Source organism: Malaclemys terrapin, chromosome 7 (genome assembly GCF_027887155.1).
Source record: "Malaclemys terrapin pileata isolate rMalTer1 chromosome 7, rMalTer1.hap1, whole genome shotgun sequence".
Lineage (NCBI taxonomy): Eukaryota > Metazoa > Chordata > Testudines > Emydidae > Malaclemys > Malaclemys terrapin.
In genome coordinates, this window is record NC_071511.1 from 67,222,192 (window position 1) to 67,248,369 (window position 26,178).

Consider the following 26,178-nt stretch of genomic DNA (forward strand, 5'->3'; position numbering starts at 1 on the left):
TCCGCGGCCTCCACCCGGCTGTCAATCAGGGGCTCCCCGCCAGGCCATGTACGGGCAGGGGAGGCGGGGCTCCGACGGCAACTTCTGCCTCTCGGCGGGGCGGGGCACCTAGCACGGGAGAAGGGGAGGAGTGCTCCTAGCCTCTCTCCTTCCCCACCCCGGGAGCCCAGCCTCGCTCCCCACTGCTAACTTTTCCTCCTCTCTGGCTGGGGCATCGGTTCCTGAGGAAGGGGAACTAGACACCTCCCCTCTGGCTGGGAGACAAGAGACCACCTCACCAGGGGGAGAGAATCTGCTCCACAGACACACAATGCACCTCTGGGATCCCCTCTCTCATGGGGGGAGAGAGGAAAAGCAACCAGCTGAAGGGAGGATGGGTTCCCTCTTTATCCCCTTGCCCAGGGATGGGGTAGCAGGCATGGCTTACATAAGCAGGGAATTCTGTCTCCCTGCCTGAGAGATTGGGGTGGGAGGTCCCTTCTGTTCTATTCTTTCCTCACTCTGGAGCTAAATACAAACACGTAAATAAGAGTTTTTGTAATGTGTGTTAGTTAATATAATCTGGACAGACCCACGTGGCCAGCTGGGATATTACAGTATGCCTTGGTCACTCAGAACTTCACCGTAACAGAGCAACGGCTCCAACAGGCTAGACTCCCCCTTGCAGTAAAGAAGAAACGCCATTAGCAGTGTGGGGCATATGACAAGCAGCTGGCCAGTTCTGACTCTGCACAGTAGAGAGTCATGGTGCACACATGCCCACCCCGTCATTACAATATAATTTGTTTGGTCTTTCATTGACAAGGAAACAGAAAGATTATATTTGGGAGGAGACAGTGTTCCAATTCATTCCCTCCTCCCCGCCCCCCCAAAAAAAAGGATACAGAGAGAAGGTGGGGGACAGTACCAAAGTAAAAAGGTATGATGAAATAAACTGTCCATATACTTGAGCCAAAGATGAAAGAAAGGATTTGATTTGAAAAAGAAAAGGGAGTGTAGTCCTACATCATGTACTGAATACATTTCAAAAACGAATGACAGAGCAAAGCTCATTCAGGCACTCACAGGACAATGTATGAGATTGAGTGGATATGCCACTGCCATCTACTGGAAAGGTTATGTCACAGCTGCTCTTGCACAACTGACCAGATTTATTAGCCTATTTGGTGACACTATTAATACTGAGCAGTGCAGGAACTGGAATGTCTATTGCAAAAGAAATACTGTGATTACAAGATTTGTTGTTGGTTCAAATCAGAATAAAACCAAAGATTGTTGAAGTTTTCTTGTAAAATAGCATACTCATCAGCCATAGCGCCCCCTTGTGTCAGGGTGCAATGCTGAACGGGGCCCTTGCCTTTGGCACCTCCTGCAGGCCATCTCCCTCCATCACATCTTCTGTAGCCTGGCCTTTTGGCCAAGTGATATAAAGTTCCCAGGTAACAAAAGGTCCCAGCTAAACTTCCAAGAACATCTTCCACCCCTCTCAGGTTCTACTGCAGTGTTCTTACTGGCCCTCCCTCAGGCCTCCCCACAGGATCCTCATCTGCTCCTGCAGTTGTGCTTGCATTCTCCTGCCTCAGGGGCTGGTAGGGGAACCCAGGTCCACTGGCTGCTCTGAGTTCTATCCTAGGGTCCCTGATTAAGCAATCAGGTCTGTTTCTTGAGAGGTGGTGCTGTTTCCCTAGGCCACTTCCTATCTCTAAGCCCCCTTGTACTGTTTACCTGCAGCCTGTGCTTAACACAGCCTCCCTTTGGTTCTCAGGCCTCTGGCTTCCCCCTTCTCCTCTGAACTAATAAATCTTCCATCCTTCTCAGGCTCCACTAAAGTGCTTTTACATAGGGTTACCATACGTCCGGATTTTCCCGGACATGTCCGGCTTTTGGGGGCTCAAATCCCCGTCCGGGGGGAAATCCCCCAAAAGCCGGGCATGTCCGGGAAAATCGGGAGGGAGGGCTGGGCCGGGGTCGCGGGGCCGGGCGCGCGGTGCCGGGCCGGGAGCCGGGCCGGGGCCGGGCCGCCGAGGGGGTGCGCGGGGCCGGGGGGTCGGGAGCCGGGGGGTCGGGCCGGGAGCCGGGCCGCCGGGGGGGTGCGCTGGGCCGCGGGGCCGGGAGCCGGGGGGTCGGGCCGGGAGCCGGGCCGCCGGGGGGGTGCGCTGGGCCGCAGGGCCGGGAGCCGGGGGGTGCGCTGGGCCGCCGGGGCCGGGAGCCGGGGGGTGCGCTGGGCCGCCGGGGCCGGGAGCCGGGGGGTGCGCTGGACCGCCAGGGGCCGGCTGGCAGTGCTGGGCGGGCCGGGGGTGGTCGACCGGGGGCCGGGGCTGGCACCCCAGGGCCGCAGCCGACCCAGGCTGGAGCCGCCGGGGGGCCAGCCTGGGCCGCACCTCCTCCCCCCACACCGCCCCTTACCTGCCCAGGCTTCCCGCGAATTAAATGTTCGCGGGAAGCAGGGGAGGGGGCGGAGACTTTGGGGCGGGGGAGGGGGCGGGGGAGGGGGCGTGGCTGGGGGCGGGGCCAGGGCCCCGTGGAGTGTCCTCCTTTTGGAGGCACAAAATATGGTAACCCTATTTTACAGGGCCTTCCAACCAGCAAAAGAGTCCTTCCTTCTCTGCAATTTCTTTTCCTCTAGACTGAATTCTCCACTTTACTATGTAAGTAGTCCTTCCTGATTCCCAGTTGTTGGGGTTACTATTCATCATTAAGTTGCCCTATCACTAGGGATCTACCAAATTCAGGGCCCATTTTGGTCAATTTCACGCTCATAGGATTTTAAAAATCATAAATTTCATGATTTCAGCTATTTAAATCTGAAATTTGACAGTGTTGTAATTGTAGAGGTCTGGACACAAAAAGGAGTTGTTGTGGGGGGTCACAAAGTTATTGTAGAGTGGGGCTCCTCCAGAGCTGGGCAGCAGCAACGCAGAAGTAAGGATGGCATGGTATGGTATGCCACTCTTACTTCTGTGCTGCTGGTGGGGCACTGCCTTCAGAGCTGGGCGCCCGTTGTTACCTGATTTGCCCATTACTTTGGAGTATGCTCATTTATTCGGGTTACTTTTCTGGGGAAGGGGATTCTGTAATCCTATCAATGTATTGCTTGTGTCACTTGTGTTTTCATATGGTGCTCTACTTCTCTCTTGTGCAAGTCCCCTCCCAATGGAGCTATCCTGCAGGACCTAGGTTCCCTAGGGCTGGGTTACTCCAGCCCCAGAACCAGATGAACACACACACATACATTAACAGAGCAAGTCTGAACAGACCGGGTCAATCAGCACTGTCAAGCTGACCCCCTTATATGTCTCTGGACTCACTGGGCTGGAGGAAGCAGCACTTTCAAGCTGTCTCTCCTTATATGCTCCTGGGCTCCATGTACTGGGTCAAGCAGCACTTTCAAGCTCTTACCCTTATGCGTCCCAGATTCAGCATGCCCCTATCCCCACCTTCACATCACAATTGTACTGGCAGTAACCTACTTGATGAGCAAACCCCACAGTATTTTGGGCGCTGCAGGGATCTTTAGCTCAGGTAAAAGAAGCGTTGCTGTAGAGTGAATGGGGGAAGCTAAAATACAAACGAGTAAAGTTCAGCAAGAGAGAGAGAAGCAACCAACTTAACCATAAAAGTTATTTATTGAATAATAGTGATAACTACACAAGGACTAAACCAACATAACATACCTGATTAAAGGCTAATACCTAAGGTAGACAGGAAAACGAAGAACGAGAGAGAAAGAGAAGGGGGTCTCACCGCTCCCTGAAGCTTGAACTGGTCAGGGTTCCCAAATGATGGTGGTAGCTGAGGGTCCTGAAGGCAAAAGGCAGGCAGAGTCCCCAGCACGATCAGTCAGGAGAATATGGATTCCCAGTGGAACTGATACCTAGTTTGGATCTAAGCATCAGAACACTGACTGGAGGGTGTGTAGGGATTTTTGTAGAGAAATTACAATTGTTCAAGGGAGAACACTAGATTTGTTTATAGATAAACTGATGACTCAAGGGTTTTCTTTAGGCTAGACAATAGGAGCTGATCACTCTTGGCTATGGGTGGTGTTTTCTTCCAGGGAGCTCACAATGCAACTAGGCTGCTTCAGTATTTGGATATCAATTAAGGATTCATTACTAGAATTGGTCTGATAATTGCTGAGCTGGGTGTATGCAGACATAGGTTCATTAGCATCTGGAGCAGAGATTCCCATGATGCAGTGCTTCCCTGCTTTTTCTGGTCCCAGAGTTCAGTGTGGTTCTCTGTTCTCCATTCTGTATGTAAATTGAGATGTCTTCCTGTCCCATCTTTCATGCAGATGAGGCTAGGGGAGTTGTCTATGCTCTCCATTCTGTATGCTAATAGAGATGTCTTATCTTGTCACCCTTGTCAGGAGGGGTCTAGGTGTGTCTCCCAACACCCTTCACTGCTCTCTGCAAGTTTTTTCCTCTGATGGGTTTTGGTTTAAGCAGAGGCTGGGGTGGGGAGTGTCTTTCATGAGTCAGGCTGGATACTGCACCCTGGTTCCCCAAGAACACAGAGGTGTCTGGTATCACCGTCCACCAGCCGCTGCTCTCCAGCTACCCAGCTCTGAAGGCAATGCAGAAGTAAGGGTGGCAATACTGCAAACCCCTAAAATAACCTTGCAACTCCCTTTTGGGTCAGGACCCCAAATTTGAGAAATGCTGGTCTCCCCCATGAAATCTGTATAGTATAAGGTAAAAGCACACAAAAGAGCAGATTTTATGGTAGGAGACCAGATTTCACAGTCTGTGAGGCATTTTTCATGGCCCTGAATTTGATAGGGCCCACCATCAGCTGGGGGATAGCTGGTAAGCTGAGCCTGGCTTCTCTTAAAGTGCCAGGCTTTCTGTGACATTCCTGCAAACCAAAATTTTCTAAAAAAAGTTAATGTTGGATCAATCAAAACGTTTTGTTTTGATAACATTGTTCAATCATTTTATTTTTATTTTATTGTATTAATTTTATATTATAGATTATCATGTAAAATAAATATCAAAACAAAAAAAGTTGTTTCAAAACTGAAGCTCGGTTCTGACCTCTCTGAAATATTTTTTTCCAAAATGAAATTTTGTTAAATTTAAGACATTCCTGGAAAGCATTTAGATTTAGATGAATCTGCATTTTCAAATGGAAAAGCTTTCCATCATAAAATTTTCGACCAGCTCTGATTAATACTTTACATTTACATATTATCTTTCAACCCAAATATTGTTATTAATAACATCCATACTGTGTGGGGGAAAACCCAACCTGTGGCAGCAAGTCTCAGAGCCCAGGTCAACAGACTTGGACTCGCACTACAGAGCTAAAAATAAAAGTATAAACGTTTCTGCTCGGGCTCTGAAACCTGGCAAGGGAGGTGGGTTTCACAGCCCGAGCTCCAGCCTGAGCAGGAACATCTACACTGCTATTTTAAGTCCTGTAATGTGAACCCAAGTCAGTTGACCTGGACTCTGAGATTCACTGCAGGGGGGAGGGATTTGCACTGTAGATGTATCCATAGGGATCACTTTAGTCACCCATAAAATGCTGCTTGCTGTAGGATGAAACATAGCAGCTGTGTAACAGCAATAGTACTGTACACAATACTTTAGCCCAGAAGGTGAAAGTCAAGCAGAATATTATTAGTTATTTAGGACTAGATTCTGAAACCATCACTTGAACTGACTAGTACCTTACTTTGCAAGAAGCCGGTGAAACATGTCATGGGATCTTTAATGACCATAAGTGGTCATGACCTCAGGTTTATATTTTATCTGAAAGACAGCACCTTCCCCGGTAGTGCCCCTGACAGCATGCTATGACATTGTATGTAGTTTAGCCAATGGTAGTGTTGTCTTGTTATATAAAAACGGTATGACTTGTATTGTTGCCCTTTGCCATACTTGAATTAGTGCAGATAGAAATGGAATCAGAGATTGTGACAATTGTCTAGACTTAAAAGTGACAATGCAATCTTGCAGTATTTAAAAGGACATCCCTGTGCTTTTAAATAGTTTTCATTCATGTTTGTGCCATTGTTTGTAATCTACACTTAGGAGTTTGAAAATAAAATGTTTTTCCTTTTCTGATTTAGATTTCATGCTTAGCAAACATATTTATGCTTAGCAAATGGAAATGCGCATGATGATTTTGTTTACTTCCTTGTTTATACTTCAACGTCTTGAATCATCCCTGGTAATGGTGTTAATCCCCAAATAAAAATCTTTGTTTGCTAACAATTAAGGTTGTGAAGTGCTACTACAAACATGTGCAATTACATGTATTATTTAAAAGAAAACAAAATTTAAAACTATGGAAAGTTGCCCAATAAGGTTAAACATGAAATTCGGACATCAAACCTAATAACTGCATTCATTAACACACAAACTGCAAATTTCCATCAGTATAAAAACAAAATAACCTTAAATCTGTCCCTGTAATGATGCAGTCTACAATATTAAGTTTCAGAGTAACAGCCGTGTTAGTCTGTATCCGCAAAAAGAAGAACAGGAGTACTTGTGGCACCTTAGAGACTAACAAATTTATTAGAGCATAAGCTTTCGTGGACTACAGCCCACTTCTTATGCATCCGAAGAAGTGGGCTGTAGTCCACGAAAGCTTATGCTCTAATAAATTTGTTAGTCTCTAAGGTGCCACAAGTACTCCTGTTCTTCTTTCTACAATATTACCTTCCTTAATCCTTTCATACCTAGGGCGGTGAGGCACCCATATTGTAAGGTCAGTTACATTTTGATGATGGATTTCTTTTAAAGGGCTGTAAAACTGTAGTTGTGGTCAAACAGCATTTTAAAAAGGTTTTACCACTCCCATCCTTCTATCTCTCTGTCCTTAGAAACAGTAGAGGGAGCTAAGATGGTGATGGTTTCGTCTTAAATTTGTTACTCAGATTCTCTAAGTGATATTCATACAGTAAAAAGTTTCTCGATCCGTTTGTATAAAAGTTGGATTTTGACCATGGATAACATGTCTGCTCTTACGAAAACATTGTAGAATCTCTAATTACCAAATGAGGTCATGATCTCAGATTTATATCTTATCTAAATCACATATCTTCTCTCTCACCGCCGTGGCACTATGCAGATAAATTGGTCTCAGTAATGATATGGAAAGAAGACTGCCACCTCCATACAAGGTATTCTTATTGTAGGTCCTGACGTAATATTGTATTATTACTTTCTGGTGACAGAGTATTAGATGAACCACAAAAACTAATGGCTTGATTTTCAGAGGTGCTGGTCACCCACAAATCCAGTTGAAATCAATATGAGCCAGGGGAGCTCAACAAGTTTGACCACAGCTAATGTTTAGAAACTGGAAAAAACAATCACATTATGATGTTGCATTTGGGGCTTAAATTATTTTGACCATCTCAAAATAAATATATGTAAAGTACAGTCATCAGTTGTTCTCGCTGGAGACTATTCTGATGTTAATAGAAGAACAGGAGTACTTGTGGCACCTTAGAGACTAACAAATTTATTAGAGCATAAGCTTTCGTGGACTACAGCCCACTTCTTCGGATGCATCCGAAGACTAACACGGCTGGTACTCTGAAATCTGATGTTAATGTTACTAAACAACAATACAAATTAGGGTGAGGACTGGATTCAAATCAAAGAGAAAACTGTTGAGTTCCTGCTAAAAATCTGGGCTAGCTCATGCAGCTGAACCCTTTTTCAAGAGAGTATTGTGAGCTGAAAGTTGGCCTAGATATAACTTTGAAAATCATGCCTGTTGTGGACGTCAATCAGACCTTTAACATTACTTTGACAATATTTGTAGGTGGTTAATTTCCTGATGTTTTTCTTTTTGCAATTTATAGAATCTGCCATATTTAGGGTTACTGAAGACTGAATTTACCAGGATTGTTTCACCTTAGAAGAGGAATGCCAGTATCTTGGCACATCGAGCCAGGTGGCACTTAATCTGCAAAGAGGCTATGTACCTTTGGGATTTGCCATGATGATGATGCTCTTGTTGATGATGGAGGGTTCCCAGCCCATTGGATTGAATCTGGTATTCTATCCACATTTAAGTGAATGCCGTGGTGTCTTGTCATTCCAAGGATCACCCACTTGTCTCTTCAATTAGTGCTAGTGTGCATGCCTTACATAAGCCTCCAGGTTGCTCTTTTACATTGATTACCAGTCACCACTAACTGCATGGAAATCACCCTCACTCCTGGCTACAGCAGAAAGGCCTAAGGACTACAGTTAATCCTAGGGTGAAATCCTGGAGCTTTTGAAGTCAATGGGAGTTTTGCCATTGATTTCAGTGAGGCCAGGATTTCAGGAATAGATTCTTCAACTTTGTGATGTGTCAAGGGAAGTGAGAAGGGAATGGGTGTGACATCTGGAATAGGAAGAGAGAAAAAAGGACAAAGCACAAGAGTACAGGGGATATAGGGTCTGATCCAAAGTCCACTGAAATCAGTGAGAGTCTTTCCACTGACTTCATAGGAGTTTAGATCAGGGTCATAGACTGAAGGAGAAGAGCAGGAAATCAGGTAGAGTTTGTACCTGGGCTGTGGGGAAACAGAGAGAGATAAATGGCTAAAATGGAAAGGCCTGTAGGAGACAGGGGAAGCATTTACAGGAAAGGGTGGGAGAATCTGCCTAGCAGTGGAAGGGATGGAGATAACGGGGAGGGGGGGAGATTAAAGGGTGGATCTGGGATAGAAGAAAATGATAATGGGTGCTTGGATTTGCAGTTTGGGTACATTGGTTCAAGAAAGTTCAAACCAGGGGCACCAAATACGCAATTATGGAGTATTAGAATTAGGCTTTAACTGGAGACTGTAGTTATTCCACTTGTGTTACCCGAGTGACGTCAGTAGGAGTTTGGGATGTTACATTGCTACTGGTTCTGGCATATATACAGCTGCGCAGTTGTAAGGTGTGCTGTATATATATGTAGAAATAGCCTTAATCTCTTCTGTGAATGTATAGTGAGAGAGGCTGTGCATTCTAGAGAAACATCTCTGAGGCGCTCAGGGGCTGGAGTTCACTGATTGCTACCTGCTAGGCGAGGTTTTGGCAGGAGGAGCTTTGAGGAGTTTGCTGGAGGAGAAAGACAGACTGGTGTGGAGGGAGTGGACACACAGTCTAATCACCGGCAAAACTCAGTCTGGTAACACAGTGGCTCAGAGCTCTGTCTGTCCCCAGCAGCATGTTACAGGGGACCTGATCAGATTAGCCTGTTGAGAAGTACAATTGCTTTGTCTTGACTACTGTTTTAGAAGGTGTTAATTAGACAGGGCTATCTCTCGCCTTTAAATCCTACCCCACACCACACCTTCCCTGTTAGCTGATTGCCCTGAACCAGAAGCAGCCCCTTCTCTCTTGTCCCAGTCCTGGGTTTATCAACAAGGGAGGAGGAGGTTAATCCACAGCTTTTTGCTGCGCATCAGATAACGCTCATTATGCAAGCAGCAGTAAGAGCATTCACACAGGATGGTGTGTGGCCGTCAATGTGCATCTCTGTGTACACACGGCTGTAGTTTGCTGTGAATTGAGGGCATGACAGTATCTTGGCAGTATCCCATACTCCTTTGCTGGCTGCTGAGCAGTGTGCATTCTGGGATTTTCTTGCTGTGCACTGTGGATAGTAGAAGACAGACTAGTTCAAATTTTTTAAAAGTCCCATGATTCATCTGTCTCCATGCTGTATATGCTGGATGGGCAGGCTAGCGCCATTTTCAAATTGCACCACTATGCTGACAACCTCTGATACCCAGAATACCCAGAGGCTTCTTGGGCTCTGTTTCTGCACTCAAAGCCAGATGAATTTGGGTTGTAACTTCACCTGCAGCACCACCAAGCAGATGATGTGGCAGCAACAGCAGTTCCTCCAGCAGCAGGAGGGGCTTCGGTGGTGGTGGAACTAGGACATGGGCAAGGAAGAAGAGGAACAAACTTAGCAGCTGGTAGTGGAGGACCAAGTCCTGGAGCAGCTTCACAGTATGCAGTGCCGTTTCTGGGCTTGGGAAACCAGGACCGACTGGTGGGAAAGGCTTGTTCTGCAGCCCTGGAATGACCAGCAGTGGCAAGAGACTTTCAGGATGGGGAAGATAACCTTTTTGGAGATTGTGCTGAACTAACCCCTGAGCCACAGTGGGAAAGTACCAACACGTGGTGCCCCATATCCATGGACAAGCAGGTTGCAGTTGCCATCTGGAAGCTAGCCACCCCCGAATACTGCCATCTGTAGCAAACCAACTTGGCATGGGATGATTGACTATTGGGACCATTGTCATGCAGGTGTGTGCTGCCGTGGAAAAGGTACTGTGGCACTGGGTAATGCTCAGGAGATTACTGATGGCTTTGCACACATGGTGTTCCCAAACTGTATTGGGGCAATTGATGGGACCATGTGCCTCTTATTTGCTTCCCACATCAGGACTCAGAATTCATAAACAGAAAGGGGTATTTCTCTACAGTGCTCCAAGGCTTTATCAACCACTGTGGCAGACTTTAAGACATAAATGCTGGATGGTCTGGAAGGGTCCAGGACGCTGGGATATTTTGGAATTCAGCTCTATTTAAATTAGCAGAGAAAGGTCTGTTTGCCCCTGGGACCACAAGGGACATTACTAGTGTGGAGATTGCTCCAGAGCTGGAGTCTGGGAGAAGAATGCCTTCTGGGAGCAGGGATTACCGCAGGGAGGAGTTTCTGTTGTTCCCAGTAGTCCATATTGCCCAGGGACTGCATAACATGGCTGGGGGCTGGTTAGCAGTACTGCATTGCCTGCTGCCCTAATAGCACTATGTGTTGCAACAAGGCATTTTGGCTTTGTACTGGTTCCAGGAGTTGCCTCTGCATTTCCCTCTCTTTTTCCAAACTTTCTTTGGCCATGGCAATGCTTTCCCAGGCAATGACCATGCTGCCCTTTGCCATTGCAAGCATCTCCATGGAAAGCTCCTTCTCAAATTCCCTCTCAGTCCTCAGATATTGCCTCCACCTCTCTATATTTTGGGGATTTGGGGGGTGGGGTGGGCTGGCCTTTAATGATTTCCATGAACATTTTGTCCAAGTTTTCCATTTTCTCCCCCTCAGGATAGCCAGCCACTCCGTCATTGAAGGACCTTGTCCTTCAGGGTTTGGCCATGTAGATGTCGTAGCTGTAGAGGGGTATTAAAAAAATTACAAGCAGTTATTGTTTATGTTCTAGGAAGGCTGTGATAGCATTTTTTTACATGGATTTCTGCCTTTACCTCCCTGAGATTCTTCCCAGTCTTGGGGGACCCTCGCAGATGGTAAGTGATGTGTGCACTGGGGTTTTTGTCTGTGCAGTCAATGTTGTATGGCTTTGCCATCATACCTTGAAAGCTAGGGGGGATGGCGTTGGGAATTATGTTCCTGGTCTGGCTTTGCAGTTTTACTGGCCTTGGAGGTGTTCATATGGTGGCAGATGGGTTTGCGGGGTGAATCTGGGGATAAGGTGGATAGTAATCCCCTCTGCATGCCTGTTAGGCTGTTCTGTTATACTGAGACTGGTGACTAGGAAGCAAAGAATTGCCTTATTCAACAAGGCAAAGCATGGACCAGCAAGATACGCTGTCAAGTTATCCCTCAAAATGGTCTTTCCAGAAGTTCTGCAGGAATGGAAGGGAGTTACTAGCTATACCGGTAGGGAAAGCTATGCAGCTAGTCCTCATAACCTCCAAACAAAAACTGAGCCATTTCTCAACCTTATATTTTGCTCAGCCATGTTGAAAGTGCAGAGAGGAATAGATAAGGGTCTGCAATGATGGCCTGGAGCATTCCCTGTTACCATTCTGTTAGCGTGCATGCTACAGGGCATTTACAGGGAAGCTATATTCTTTTACGGTCATGCAATTTCCAGGTCTCCCTCATGTGCAGTAAGAACACCAACCACACTTCTTTTCCTCAAAAAGAACAGGAGTACTTGTGGCACCTTAGAGACTTTTTGCGGATACAGACTAACACGGCTGCTACTCTGAAACTTCTTTTCCTGTAACCACTGTCTCATTAAACTTTTGCACAAAAGAATGTTTTCCTTATTCGAATCTGCTAGGGGCGGGGGGGAGGAGGGTAGAGGTCGTGGCTTCACCATGCTGCCAACCACCATTTTGAGGTGGTGAAACAGGATTTGGAGTGGGGTGCGGGTGGCAGTGTTTCCTGGGCAGGAATAGTGAGGGAAGGGGAAAGGAAAGCAAAGCATGCAGGCACATGGGCCTATGCCTGAAAACAGTTGGCAGCAAGGGCTTTAGCCCATGATTGCCCTGCCCGAGCAGCCATCATTTTGGAAAGGTGTACGGGGAAGGAAGGAGGCGCAAATAGACAGCATGGATCGATGGAAGGAGGAAGGCAGGGACCATGGACTCGGAAAGATGTTTAGTTCACATCCACCTACAATGTCTGCAGCCTTAGGGCAACTGGAACAGAAGCTAGTATAGCATAAGAACAACAAATCAAAACAAACAGCATACTATTAACCAAATTTACATGTGGAGGGCTGGTTGCTACTGGGCAGGAATTGGGCTTGCGTTCTACCTGGCCAGCATCAGGGTGCTGAGTCCCAAAGAGATCCAGGCTTTCCAGGGATATTTCTTTAGTGGCGTCTTTGTGTTCATCCCCTGATTAGTCTTACAGGTCATCCTTTTGGGTGTGAGGAATTGGGGAGGGGAAGGGGGAAGAGAGGCTCCCAACCCCAGTCTCCCCATACCTGACTCAATCTCCTAGCCGAACCAGTCCCAATCTCTTCTAACACCAACTCCCAATACTTCTCTCCCCCTGCCTTGGCTCTTATCCCCTCTGCTTCCTCCTCCATGCTGCCTGGGCCCAGCAGGGGATCATTAAGAGCACAGGAAAGACAGGCTCTTTGCTCTCTGTTCTGGTGCCCAGTCTGACCTGGACCCAGCACAGCCTGGAGTAGTAAATGCAGGGAAAGTCCTGCTAAGCTCCAGGCTGAAACAGGCCCAGTGTGAATGGACACTCTGCGGAATTAAACTGCACAACTCTAGCAAGTCCCAACTGAGCATGTGCAAACTGCAATTTTTCAAATTCTTATTTTGTCAAATGTGGTTGGATTTTCACAGGGACAATAGAAGGCATATCCCCACCTTCCAAATTCAAGTCCCTGCTTCAAAGCAGCAGGGCTATAGGCGTGCGCAGTCATTTCATTAGGGTGTGCACCCAGGGAGCCCTGCCCTAGCCCCGCCCCCATCCACTCCCTCCTACTTCCCACCCCCTGACTTCCCTCCTCAGAACCCCCAACCCCTCCTGCTCCTTGTCCCCTGACAACCCCCTCCTGAGACCCCTGCCCCTAACTACCCCCTCCTGGGACCCCTGCCCCTACCTAAGCCTCCCTGCTCCTTGTCCCCTGACTGCCCCCCTAGGATCCTACCCCCTACCTGTCCCGACCCTTATCCACACCGCTGCCCCCAGACAGACCCCTAGGACTCCCACACCTATCCAACTACTCCCAACCCATACAACCCCCCTGCTCCCTGCCTCCCCCAACCCCTCTCCACACCCCTGCCTCCCCCCCAGAACTCCTGACTCATCTAACCCCCCCCAGCTCCTTGTCCCCTGACCACTCCCTCCAGAGACCCCCCCCACTAACTGGACCCTCCTTGCTCCCTATCCCCTGACCCCTATCCACACCCCACACCCTGAGAGACCCCGGGACTCCCATGCCCCATCCAATTCCCCCTGCTCCCTGACTGCCCCCCCAGAGCTCCCCCGCCCCTAACCACCACCCCTCAGGATCCCACCCCCTATCCATCCCACCCCTGACTGCCCCCACCCCTTATCCAACCTTACTGGCCTCGGACTCCTTACCATGAGATGAGGCTCACAGCCTCCCCATGGAGCCAAACGCTGCCCTGCGGGAGCGCGCAGCCCCAGCCCCCAGAGCGCTGCACGCATGGTGGCATGGCTCCAGGGGAGGGGGGAGCGTGTCTGCCTCACTGCAGAATCAAACGCTGCCTCATGGGAGTGCGCAGCCCCGGCCCCCAGAGCGCTGTGCGCGCGGCCACCTGGCTCCAGGGTATGGGGAAGGCGGGGGAGGGGCCGGTGGCTTGCTGCGTTTGGCCGGGCGCTCTGGCCCGGGAGCGCAGACCCCTCAGCTTGCCGCACCGGGGAGTGGAGCCATTTGCCCACCCCTGCACTAGCGTGTGCCTGGGCACACCCGGCACACCCCGTGCACACACCTATGATCGGGGCATTAGAGCTTCTCAAAGAAAAGGTCACCAGAATTCTTTTAACATGGGCAAAACAATATATTTTCCTTAGGTCTGGTCTATACTACCCGCCTGAATCGGCGGGTAGAAATCGACCTCTCGGGGATCGATTTATCGCGTCCCGTTGGGACGCGACAATCGATCCCTGAATCGGCGCACTAACTCCACCAGCGGAGGTGGTAGTAAGCGCCGCCGACAAAAAGCTGCAGAAGTCGATTTTGCCGCCGTCCTCACAACGGGGTAAGTCGGCTGCAATACGTCAAATTCAGCTACGCTATTCACGTAGCTGAATTTGCGTATCTTAAATCGACTCCCCACTGTAGTGTAGATGTACCCTTAGACTTGTTCTTGGAAACAGCTGGATCATTTTGGCTGAAATGCCCCTGTCCTCCTCCCCATGACCACCCCAAAAAAGGAAAGGAAAGAAAGAGCAGATGCAGATACCCAGTATGTAAAATTTCAGCCCAAATAGTTAGAATTTGAGGGTCATAAGCATCTGGAAACAGGATCTTATAATGGGAAGTGTCAGGCTCCCTTAATAAAAAGGGGTGTACCTGCCCTGCCTATAATAATTGTGGATTTCTTGTCTCTCTAACAACCTGGAGCAATTTGTGGTGTTCTGGAAAAATGATTTTCTTAGGTTGGCTTTTTTCATGTTTTCCTTTTTCAGAAAGAAAAATAAAAGGGTTACATTAATGTTTCTATCTAGGTATTTATGAAGCTCCTCAAAACTGGTAGCTGGATGTGAAATAAAAGGTTAAGGGAGCACAATTAAAAAAATTGTGAAGGGCTTTGGGAGAGATTTTCAAAGACAATTTACAGATTTAAAATTATTGCAAGACCCCTAAGTGCCAGTTGTGCCTTTGAAAATACAAAGGGGGGGATTTAACATGGAGATTATTGTAGCCTGATTAATTATTAGTTATGAGATTATTTATTAGAGTACAACATGCATTTGTCACAGATGACAGGTTCTTTTACAGGCTGCTATTTAGAGTTAATTGAGAAGATGGAATCTGCTGAAGTACACAAACTTTATGAGCTTTAGTTAATATAGGCAAATATGTTAATTCTATTATTTCAATTATAATATACATAAGTATAAGATCAGTACAGTAAAGTGGTTTCCTGCATTGTGCATACACACAACCTTGCATTGTGTATACTTACAACTTTATGGAGACCACTGGAAACAAAGATGAAAGGAAAAGTAATTGGAGGTTATCAGAAGCAAGGTCCTGATTCAGTTTGCACTATCTCGGGGACCCAACGAACCTCATCCTTTGCATCCCCAGCTTTATGTAACCAGTTAGCTATTCAACCATATTTAATCATCTTCCATGACCGTAACAGATTATACCTGCCCATCATTCATAAGTGGCATTCTGGGGTCCACAGCCACACCTCTAGTAATTAATAACATCAGTTATTTCTTAATAATTCCTATGTTATTGTGGTTTAAGTGCCTAGTAACCAGATTGCTACAGCCCCCTCCAAAAAACTACACCCTTTTTTATTTTTGAAGAATTCTGTAGTGTACTGTACTGTTTATAGTTACTTGTTTGTCTGTTCAAATGAGAGTGCAGAATTTATGATCTGGGCTTGTTTTCTTGGGCCCTCAAGTTTTAGTTAAAATTCAACCTTTTAGCATGACTACTCCCACAAGTCCTCATACTAATAAAACAGCCTTTAGCCAGAGCAAATCCAATTATTTGTATTTTCCTATTTGCTGTTACAACTTTATAACTTTCATTATTATTCCTATAAGCATGTTTAGCAAAATAAATTAAATTATATTTTACTCAAAATTATAAACCCTCTATGATCAGGTTGGGGATCAATGGTCAACATTATTGTAAAATAATTTTTAAGCTCTTGTCCTACAAAATGCTCTGGGATGTTGCATTACACACCCTATTAAAAATCAGCAGTTTGCAGGATAGAAGTGTTAGGCCTGGTCTGCACTATGAGTTTAGTTCGAATTTGGCAACTTTAAATCGAATTAACCCTGCACCCGTCCACACAACAAAGCCATTTACTTCTAAATAAAGGGCTCTTAAAATCGATTTCTGTACTCTTCCCCGACGAGGGGAGTAGCGCCGAAATCAACATTGTCATTTCAAATTAGGGTTAGTGTGGCCGCAATTCGACCTGCGGGAGCTATCCCACAGTGCACCATTGTGACCGCTCTAGACAGCAATCTGAACTCGGATGCACTGGACAGGTAGACAGGAAAAGCCACGCTAACTTTTTAATTTCATTTCCTCTTTGCCCAGCGTGGAGAGCACAGGTGATCACGCAGAGCTCATCAGCACAGGTAACCATGCAGTCCGAGAATCGAAAAAGAGCACCAGCATGGACCGTACCGGGAGGTACTGGATCTGATCGCTATATGGGGAGAGGATTCCGTGCTAGCAGAACTATGTTCCAAAAGACGAAATGCCAAAACATTTGAAAAAATCTCCACGGGCATGATGGAGAGAGGCCACAATAGGGACTCATATCAGTGCCACGTGAAAGTTAAGGAGCTCAGACAAGCCTATCAAAAAACAAAGAAGGCAAACGGTTGTTCCAGGTCAGAGCCGCAGACATGCCGCTTCTATGCTGAGCTGCATGCAATTCTAGGGGGGCCGCCACCACTATCCCATCTCTGACCATGGATTCTGAGGAGGGGGTAATCTCAGCCATGCCTGAGGATTCTGCGGACAGTGAAGATGAGGAGGAGGACGGGCTTGCGGAGAGCACACAGCACTCTGTTCTCCCCAACAGCCAGGATCTTTTTCTCAGCCTGACTGAAGTACCCTCCCAACCCTCCCAAGGCAGTTTCCCAGAAAATGAGGCCATGGAAGGGACCTCTGGTGAGTGTACCTTTGTAAATATAAAACATGGTTCAAAGGCAAGCGTTCTTTAATGATTAATTTGCCCTGAGGACTTGGGATGCATTCGCGGCCAGTACAGCTACTGGAAAAGTCTGTTAACGTGTCTGGGGGTGGAGTGGAAATCCTCCAGGGACATCTCCATGAAGCTCTCCTGGAGGTACTCCAAAAGCCTTTCCATAGGGCAGTGCAGCCTTATTCCGTCCTCCATGGTAGGACACTTGACCACGGCATGCTAGTAGCAAGTAATCTGGTATCATTGCATGACAAAGCTGGCAGCGTATGGTCCCGGTGTTTGCTGGCATTCAGGCAACATCCGTTCTTTATCTCGCTATGTAATCCTCAGGAGAGTGATATCGTTCACGGTAACCTCGTTGAAATACGGGAATTTAATTAAGGGGACAGAGGTGGCCGTTCCTACTGGGCTGTTTGCCTGTGGCTGAAAAGAAATCCTTCCCTGCAGTTAGCCAAGCGAGGCGGGGGGGAGGGAATTGGCGCTGAGCTTTTCGCGTTTGGTTAGCAGGGATCTTCCCTGAGACCAGCCACGTGGGGGGGGGGGGGGCGGGGCGTGAGGGAGGGATAATGCGATCATCCCAGAGAATTAGATGGTGGGTAGTTAGTTTGGTTTCTGCTGCTGCACGTTAACAGGAAAACTGCAGCACTCAACGGGCTTTGCTTGGTATGTGGGAAAGGAGGGCGCTGCTTTTCTGAAGGCTACAGAAGCCGAAAGACTATGGCTTACGATGGCTGCATGCAAGCCGAATTCTGTTGCCCGGACCTGCATCTGTGCTCTTGAACACCAAAGCCGCAGATACTCAATATTAAGATGCAAAATGCAACCTTGTACCAAAATCACGTGCTATGTAATGTGAATAGTGTTGTTCACCGTGAAAGAGTATAAGCATTGTTCTGTAAAATGTATCTTTTTAAATACTTCTCTACCTTTTTTCCCTCCCTCCCGCAGCTGCAAATTTTTCAAGCCTCCCTCCTCCGTCCCGAAGGTTATCTCAGATAAGACGGTGTTTGCTGGGACAGCTAGAGGAGCAGCTAGCAGCGTGGAGCCTCGCGGGGACGGTTGGAGCAGAGCCGAGCGGCTCACAGGTCGGAGAGCGGAGCGGAGCGGCTGGAGGAGCAGCTAGCAGAGCAGCTAGCAGAGCGGAGCCTTGTGGGAGCGGCCCAAGTGGAGCGGAGCTGAGCAGCTCACAGGTCGGTGAGCAGAGCGGAGCAGCTGGCAGAGCAGTTCGTGGGACAGCAGGAGCGGCTCACGGGACAACTGGTGGAGTGGAGCGGAGCAGCTCATGGTGAAGGCTACGGCGGAACCCCACGGAGAGGCAGCCGGTTGGCCTCAGATCACGTAAGGTGCCCCTTAACAGCCGGCGCGCCCCCCCCCCCCCTTGAACTCTGGGGCTGCACTGACCAGGGACAGAGACTTTGGGGGGGTTGTTGGACTTTTGGGACTTTGTTGATTCTTGGGTTGCTGGTTTCAAGAACTAACGGGAAAGAACATGGCCCAGTCTGCTGGGGTGGGTCTTCACTCATGGTTTGGTCTATGAATTCTAGTTGTGGTGTTTTCCCAATTTAATGCTATGTCATTTACCTCATGTTATTAAACATTTTCTGCTACACCGAGGCTCTGTGCTTGTGAGAGGGGAAGTATTGCCTCTTCGAGGTGCCCAGGGGTGTGTGTAAGATTTTCCCAGGTCACTGGGTGGGGGCTCGAGCTGGTTCTGTGTCACGCTGTTGGGAAGGGACCCCTATGTACTGAACCCGGCCCTTGCTGCTATCAACTGGCCTGGCAGAAGGGTTACATTTATAATCAATTAATAAAGGATACATGATTTTTAAATGATAATGACTATTTCCTTTCAAAGCAAGCTGTGATCGAAGGGGGGGTGGTTTGCTTACAGGGAATGAGTCAATCAAGGGGGCAGGTTTTCAACAAACAGAACTTTCACACCGTAGCCTGGCCAGTCATTAAACTGGTTATAAAAGCTTCTCTGATGCGCAGCGCTTCCTGGTGTGCTCTTCTAATAGCCCTGGTGTCTGGCTGTGCATAATCAGCGGCCAGGCGATTTGCCTCAGCCTCCCACCCCGCCATAAAGGTCTCCCCCTTACTCTCAGAGATTATGGAGCACACAGCAAGCAGCAATAACAGTGGGAATATTGGTTTGGCTGAGGTCTGAGCGAGTCAGTAACGTGCGCCAGCTACCCTTTAAACGTTCAAAGGCACATTCTACCACCATTCTGCACTTGCTCAGCCCGTAGTTGAACAGCTCCTGACTACTGTCCAGGCTGCCTGTGTATGGTTTCATGATCCATGGCATTAAGGGGTAGGCTGGGAAGGATAACTATAGGCATTTCAACATCCCCAATGGTTATTTTCTGGTCTGGGAAGTAAATCCCTTGCTGCAGCCATTTAAACGGAGTAGTGTTCCTGAAGACACGAGCGTCATGAACCCTTCCAGGCCATTCCACATTGATGTTGGTGAAACGGCCCTTGTGATCCACCAGTGCTTGCAGCACCATTGAAAAGTACCCCTTGCGGTTTATGTACTGGGTACCCTGGTGCTCTGGTGCCAAGGTAGGGATATGGGTTCCACCTATCGCCCCAACACTGTTAGGGAATCCTATTGCAGCAAAGCCATCCACTATGACCTGCACATTTCCCAGAGTCACTACCTATGGTAGCAGCAGCTCAGTGATTGCTTTGGCTACTTGCATCACAGCAGCCCCCACAGTAGGTTTGCCCACTCCAAATTGATTCCCGACTGACTGGTAGCTGTCTGGCATTGCAAGCTTCCACAAAGCTATCACCACTCGCTTCTCAACTGTGAGGGCTGCTCTCATCTTGGTATTCTGGTGCTTCAGGGCAGGGGAAAGCAAGTCACAAAGTTCCATGAAAGTGCCCTTACGCATGCGAAAGTTTCGCAGCCACTAGGAATCGTCCCACGCCTGCAACACTATGTGGTCCCACCAGTCTGTGCTTGTTTCCCAGGACCAGAATCGGCATTCCACGGCTATAACCTGCCCCATTAACAGCATGATCTCCACAGTGCCAGGGCCTGCGGTTTGATAGAATTCCATGTCCATGTCCTCATCACTCTCGTTGCCACGCTGCCATAGCCTACTCCTCCTTGCCTGGTTTTGCATGTTCTGGTTCAGCATAAACTGCACGATAACGCGCGAGGTGTTTACAATGTTCATGACTGCTGTCTTGAGCTGAGGAGGCTTCATGCTTGCCGTGGTATGGCGTCTGCACTGTTCACCCAGGAAAAAAGGTGCGAAATGGTTGTCTGCCGTTGCTTTCCCGGAGAGAGGGGGAGGATGTACCCAGAACCACCCATGACAATGCTTTTGGCCCCATCAGGCATTGGGATCTCAACCCAGAATTCCAATGGGCGAAGGAGACTGCAGGAACTATGGGATAGCTATGGGTTAGCTACCCACAGTGCAACGCTCCGCAAGTCGACGCTAGCCTCAGTACATGGACGCACACTGCCGAATTAATGTGTTTAGTGTGGCCGAACACACTCAACTTTATACAATCGGTTGCCAAAAATCGAATTCTGTAAATTCGGATTAATCCCGTAGTGTAGACATACCCTTAAGCTCTGATCTTGCAAGGTTTTAAGTACGTCACATATGTGCTTAACTAGACACACTATCAGCAGTCTCTTGACTTCAATGAGACTAATCACAGTATGCAAAGTTGAGCATATACATAAAGCTTTGCAGAAATTTGAATCTGATGACTCAAGGCCCAAATCTTACTCCTATTGAAATTACTAGGAGCAAAATCAGACCTAGAGGTAATTGCCGGTATGCAGACTTTTTGCTCTGTAACCGCTATTGTTCCTGTGTGTGCATGCTCAGCAGCAAAAGTTCTGAAATTAGATTCTGTCTCCCCTTTTTAATAGATTCAGCTTAAACGCTAGACATCAGCTGCAAGATTTAAATCTACAAGGCAGATGAAAATTTATAGCCTAACAGTCTACAGATTAAAAATATAGCTGATGTGCAAACCAAGTCCCTTGGCAGTATGTTTTCCTCTTAGTAATTTATATGCTCAAGTCAATATATCAGCATAATTATGATGCTGAAAGATATCCATATATCTAGGGAAGTACAGAACCCAATGCATGTATGGTACACCCACAGTTCATATTCAGAACAGGACACACCGTTCCTTTGAGGCTATATCTTAAGAAGGTTCAAACTTGGGCAGCAAGCAAAAATAAAGACATTCGAACTTCATTTTTTAATTTGTGTTCACATCCTAGTATATATTTATTGCCAAAACACAAGGTAATTAAGTCTATATTATAAACTAGTGACTAAGGACACAGCCTACTTGAATTTTTTTTTTGTTTTTAATATATTGACATTTTTCTTACAGAGCACCCTTTAAATAGTATGCCCTGACATTTAAAAAAAAAAGATTCCTTTAAAAAAAAATAAGGATTTTACTCTTCCTTTGCTGTTGGCCCAAGAGTTCATCTACCAAACATGCCCATTTCTCCGCCCCACACACACGCACTGTAGCGGGGCGGCCTGGCTTCCAGGCGCCCCAGGAAGGGATGAGCCAGAAAAGCCGCCAGAGTGGGCGGAGCCACCGCGGCCTGTCCCCGCCCCCCGGAAGTCAAGGGGCGGGACAGGAAGTATAAAGGCCAGGCCCCAGCGCTCAGTAGCTGGCCGGCAGCGGGAGAGGACAGACGCTGGTGCCCGAGCTCCCGCGGACCTGAGCCGGCCGAGAGCCCGGTACCCTGAGGAGGACTGGCCGAGCCTGCCGAGAGCCCGGTACCCTGAGGAGGACTGGCCGAGCCTGCCGAGAGCCCGGTACCCTGAGGAGGACTGGCCGAGCCTGCCGAGAGCCCGGTACCCTGAGGAGGACTGGCCGAGCCTGCCGAGAGCCCGGTATCCTGAGGAGCAGTCTGAGCTTCCCCCCGCCGAGGGCCCAGAGGGAGTGACAGACCTACCTGGTGCTCGGGGCCCGGAGGAGCCCATGATCTGTGACCCAGCAGACGGAACTCAGGAGGAGCAGGTACCCATGGAGGAGGGGATGGGAAGTGGCCCGGGGATAGCAGACCCCGAACCCATGTCAGTGTGTTGCGGTCAGGATCCCCACTGACTGCGCGGCAGACGGACTGCTGCGGATAGGGCCCCGGGCTGGAACACAGTGGAGTGGGCGGGCCTGTGTTCCCCCCTGCCACCCCGCGCCGGGTGGCAGTCTCTCCTCCTCCTTGTCCAAGGGGCCTGGGCCCGTGACAGACTATCCGTTGGCTGCCCTGCCCTGACCTAGGGCCTGGGCTAACCCAAACTGACCCAGCCCCTGCTACAAGGCCTGGGCCTCTGACTGACTATTGGTTTGCTGCCCCGCCCTGACCCAGGGCCGGAGCTGCTCATTGTCTGCTCAGCCCCTGCACAAAGGGCCTGAGCTCAGAACTGTTAATTGTCTGCTCAGCCCCTGCACAAAGGGCCTGAGCTCAGAACTGTTAATTGTCTGCTCAGCCCCTGCACAAAGGGCCTGAGCTCAGAACTGTTAATTGTCTGCTCAGCCCCTGCACAAAGGGCCTGAGCTCAGAACTGTTAATTGTCTGCTCAGCCCCTGCACAAAGGGCCTGAGCTCAGAACTGTTAATTGTCTGCTCAGCCCCTGCACAAAGGGCCTGAGCTCAGAACTGTTAATTGTCTGCTCAGCCCCTGCATAAGGGCCTGAGCTCAGAACTGTTAATTGTCTGCTCAGCCCCTGCACAAAGGGCCTGAGCTCAGGACTGTTAATTGTGTGCTCAGCCCCTGCCCAAAGGGCCTGAGCTCAGAACTGTTAATTGTGTGCTCAGCCCCTGCCCAAAGGGCCTGAGCTCAGAACTGTTATTCGCTTTGTAGCGGGGCGGCCTGGCTTCCAGGCGCCCCAGGAAGGGACGAGCCCCACCCCGGAACTACTACACGTGGCAAGCCAGGCAGGAGTTCCGCCCAGGATGTGGGCGCGAACCCTCGACTCCGGGGAGAGAGGGGCCGGGGGAGAAAGATCCCCCTCCCGAGACATGGATCTGTCCCAGCTCTTGGCCCTGGTGACAGAAACCCAGGAGCGGCAGCAGGCGGCCCAGCTGCAACAGCAAAGGGAGCAGCAGGCCGCACAGCTGCAACAGCAGCAGCAGCTCATTGAGCAGCTTGGAACTCAACGGAACCAGCTCGTGCAAGACCTGGTCACCCAGCAGCAGGAGTTCCAGCGGGAATGCCTCCAGCAACTCGCAGCGACGCTGGCCCAGCCTGGAGGCGCGGCCGGGACTACGCGGCCCAGCCCCCCGATCCGGCTGACGAAAATGGTGCCCGGCGATGACCCCGAAGCCTTTCTCGTCACCTTCGAGCGGGTGGCCGTTGTCGCCGGTTGGGCCCCGGAGCTATGGGCTTCCATATTAGCCCCATACCTGACTGGGACGGCGCAGATGGTCTACCGAGGCCTGTCGGTGGAAGCCGCCCAAGACTACAGCCAAGTAAAGGCTGCCATTCTTGATGCCCTGGATGTGAGCCCCGAGACTTTCCGGCAGCGGTTTAGGAGTCTGACCTACCCCACGGGGGCCCGACCTCGGCAGGTGGCTCAGGAACTCCGGGAAACCTGCAAGCGGTGGTTACAACCCGAGCACCGGACATCGGAGGAGGTAATGGAACAGGTGCTGCTGGAGCAGTTCACCCATGTTCTTCCACCACGGGGGCGGGCCTGGGTCCTCCGGCACCGACCAGCGACCCTGACCGCCGCCGTGTCCCTAATGGAGGACTTCCTCGCGGCTGACACGCCGATAGGCCCAGGACTCCGAGGGCCCCCACCCGGGGCGGAGCGCCCTACCCCCGAGAAGAAAGGAACACCCGCTCGAGCAGATTCACGGATTTCGTCCCGGGGAGCCGAGGGTGGGACTCGGGCCCCGGTGGCACCCAGGCGACCCGCTCGGACCCCGACCCCCATAGGGCAAAAAGACCACCGAAGTCCGCCGGGACCCCCCCCTGGCGTCCGGCCCCGGATGGGGCGGGCCACCCCGGGGCCCTGTTTCTCCTGCGGGGAGTACGGCCATCTCCAGCGGGATTGCCCAGGGCTGGAGTGTACCTTTGGCCAGGTCTGTGCAGGGGAGGCTCGGGCCCGTCCTTCCCAGGCGGCTAAGATCACCGTGCCGGTGGTCCTTGAAGGATACCCGACAGTGGCCCTCCTCGACTCGGGCTGCGGACAGACGCTAGTCCGCCAACGCTTCGGTCCCCCGGCTGACGCCCGATTGGGTGAAATTCGCCTGCAGTGCATCCATGGAGACGTACGGCCCTACCTGAGTACCCGGGCCCAGCTGACGATCGAGGGGGTCACCCGATCAATGGTGGTGGGACTGGCCCCACGACTGGCATACCCCGTGATCCTGGGCCGAGACTGGCCGGAGTTTCCAGCACTCCTCCGCCGGCACGCAGGAGACGACCCGCGGGCCATGCCCGCCCTAGAAGGGGAGACCCCCGAGAGTGAAGGAGAGGAAAGGGAAACCCCCGAGCCAACCAGCTCGGCCGGAGAACCAGAGGATGCTTCCCGAGGGGCGGCGACGGATTCCTCGGCCACCATGGACTTCTGCCGGGACCAACGGGCCGACCCCACTCTTCAGCGAGCATACGAACAATTGGCCATGGCGAATGGGACTATCCTCGACCCCGGTCGAGCGGCCCAGTGGCCACACTTTGAGTTGCGGCAAGACCGCCTGTATCGGGTCGAGCGGGACCCCCACACGGGGGAGACCCGAACCCAACTCCTCGTTCCCCGGCCTCATCGACAGTCCGTCATGAAGTTGGCCCATGACGTCCCCGCGGCTGGGCACCTCGGTCACGAGAAAACCCTGGCCCGGATTTTGGGACGCTTCTTCTGGCCAGGGGTGTACCAGGAGGTGAAGAACTACTGTAATTCCTGCCCGCGCTGCCAGTTGGCTGCCCCGGCCCGGACTCCCAAGGCCCCGTTGATCCCGATGCCCCTGATTGAGACACCCTTCGAGCGCGTGGCCATGGACCTAGTGGGGCCCCTTCCCAAAAGCAGTGCAGGGTTTCAATACATCTTGGTGATGTTGGACTATGCTACCCGGTTCCCCGAGGCAATTCCCCTCCGGAACATTACAGCCCGCACCATCGCTGATGAGCTAGTGAAGATTTTTGCCCGTGTCGGCCTACCCCGCGAGATCCTCACGGATCAAGGGACAAACTTTACGTCGCGGTTGCTCCGCCAGGTGTGTGAGCTTCTGGGGGTCAAGCAACTGCGAATGTCAGTCTATCATCCCCAGACGGATGGGCTGGTCGAGAGGTTTAACCGGACCTTAAAAGACATGCTCCGTAAGTTCCCCCCGGAAGACCTTCGCCGATGGGACCAGCTACTCCCACCCTTGCTCCTAGCGGTCCGAGAGGTCCCCCAGACGTCGACGAAATTCTCGCCGTTCGAGCTGCTCTACGGCCGTCGACCGCGAGGCCTATTGGACCTAGTGAGGGAAACTTGGGAGCAAACCCCGTCACCGGCCCAGGGACTCTTAAAGTACGTGATCCAGCTCCAGGAGCGTCTTAAGCAAGCGGGAGACCGGGCCCAAGAGAATTTGAAAGCCGCCCAGGAGACGCAAGCCCAGGCCTACAACCGGGACGCCCAAGCACGGGACTTCTTACCCGGAGACCGGGTATTACTCCTTCTCCCCTCCAGTGAGTCGAAGGTTCTGGCTCGCTGGCAAGGACCATATGAGGTGGTCCGGAAAGTGGGCCCGGTTACATATGAGATCGACCAGCCCGACCGAAAGAAGCGGATACAGCAGTACCACATCAACCTGCTCAAGCCCTGGCGGGAACGAGAAGGGCTTTTGATTAACCCCTACCCACCAGAGCCCGAGCTAGGGCCCCAGGTAGCCCATACCCGGGACCCTGAGGAACCCCAACTTGGGGAGACCCTGACGGAAGAACAACTCAAGCAAACCCGGTGCCTCCTACGAGCATTCCGTCACACCTTCACTGCCCAACCAGGAGCCACCTCCCTGGTGTACCATAGGATCCAAACGGAGCCTGGGGTGGTGATTCGCGGCGCGACCAGACCCTTGCCTTATC

General features: G+C 50.3%; 1 long non-coding RNA gene across 1 annotated transcript; it reads left to right on the forward strand.

Annotated features, from left to right (window-relative positions):
* The first annotated feature begins 9,261 nt into the window (after positions 1 to 9,261).
* On the forward strand, positions 9,262 to 18,105 carry LOC128840938 (uncharacterized). Its single transcript, XR_008445734.1, has 4 exons — positions 9,262 to 10,265; positions 11,177 to 11,261; positions 16,490 to 17,071; positions 18,054 to 18,105. It is a non-coding gene; the product is annotated as an uncharacterized LOC128840938 (long non-coding RNA).
* Positions 18,106 to 26,178: the final 8,073 nt, after the last annotated feature.